This window comes from Oncorhynchus clarkii, unplaced genomic scaffold, assembly GCF_045791955.1.
Source record: "Oncorhynchus clarkii lewisi isolate Uvic-CL-2024 unplaced genomic scaffold, UVic_Ocla_1.0 unplaced_contig_5657_pilon_pilon, whole genome shotgun sequence".
Lineage (NCBI taxonomy): Eukaryota > Metazoa > Chordata > Actinopteri > Salmoniformes > Salmonidae > Oncorhynchus > Oncorhynchus clarkii.
Window position 1 is genome coordinate 74035 of NW_027258080.1, and position 1371 is coordinate 75405.

Genomic DNA, 1371 nt, shown 5'->3' on the forward strand with positions numbered 1-1371 from the left:
GGTGTGATTATAATAGGGACTTAGTTAGTTGGTATGATTATGATAGGGTCTTAGTTAGTTGGTGGGATTATGATAGGGACTTAGTTAATTGGTGGGATTATGATAGGGACTTATTTAGTTGGTGTGATTATAATAGGGACTTAGTTAGTTGGTATGATTATGATAGGGACTTAGTTAGTTGTTGTGATTATGATAGGGACTTAGTTAGTTGTTGTGATTATGATAGGGACTTAGTTAGTTGGTGTGATTATAATAGGGACTTATTTAGTTGGTGTGATTATAATAGGGACTTAGTTAGTTGGTATGATTATGATAGGGTCTTAGTTAGTTGGTGGGATTATGATAGGGACTTAGTTAATTGGTGGGATTATGATAGGGACTTAGTTAGTTGGTGTGATTATAATAGGGACTTATTTAGTTGGTGTGATTATAATAGGGACTTAGTTAGTTGGTATGATTATGATAGGGTCTTAGTTAGTTGGTGGGATTATGATAGGGACTTAGTTAATTGGTGGGATTATGATAGGGACTTATTTAGTTGGTGTGATTATGATAGGGACTTATTTAGTTGGTGTGATTATGATAGGGACTTAGTTAGTTGGTATGATTATGATAGGGACTTATTTAGTTGGTGTGATTATGATAGGGACTTAGTTAATTGGTGGGATTATGATAGGGACTTAGTTAGTTGGTGTGATTATGATAGGGATTTAGTTAATTGGTGGGATTATGATAGGGTCTTAGTTAGTTGGTGTGATTATGATAGGGATTTAGTTAATTGGTGGGATTATGATAGGGATTTAGTTAATTGGTGGGATTATGATAGGGTCTTAGTTAGTTGGTGTGATTATGATAGGGACTTAGTTAGTTGGTGTGATTATGATAGGGACTTAGTTAGTTGGTGTGATTATAATAGGGACTTAGTTAGTTGGTATGATTATGATAGGGACTTAGTTAGTTGGTGTGATTATGATAGGGACTTAGTTAGTTGGTGTGATTATAATAGGGACTTATTTAGTTGGTGTGATTATAATAGGGACTTAGTTAGTTGGTATGATTATGATAGGGTCTTAGTTAGTTGGTGGGATTATGATAGGGACTTAGTTAATTGGTGGGATTATGATAGGGACTTATTTAGTTGGTGTGATTATAATAGGGACTTAGTTAGTTGGTATGATTATGATAGGGACTTAGTTAGTTGTTGTGATTATGATAGGGACTTAGTTAGTTGTTGTGATTATGATAGGGACTTAGTTAGTTGGTGTGATTATAATAGGGACTTATTTAGTTGGTGTGATTATAATAGGGACTTAGTTAGTTGGTATGATTATGATAGGGTCTTAGTTAGTTGGTGGGATTATGATAGGGACT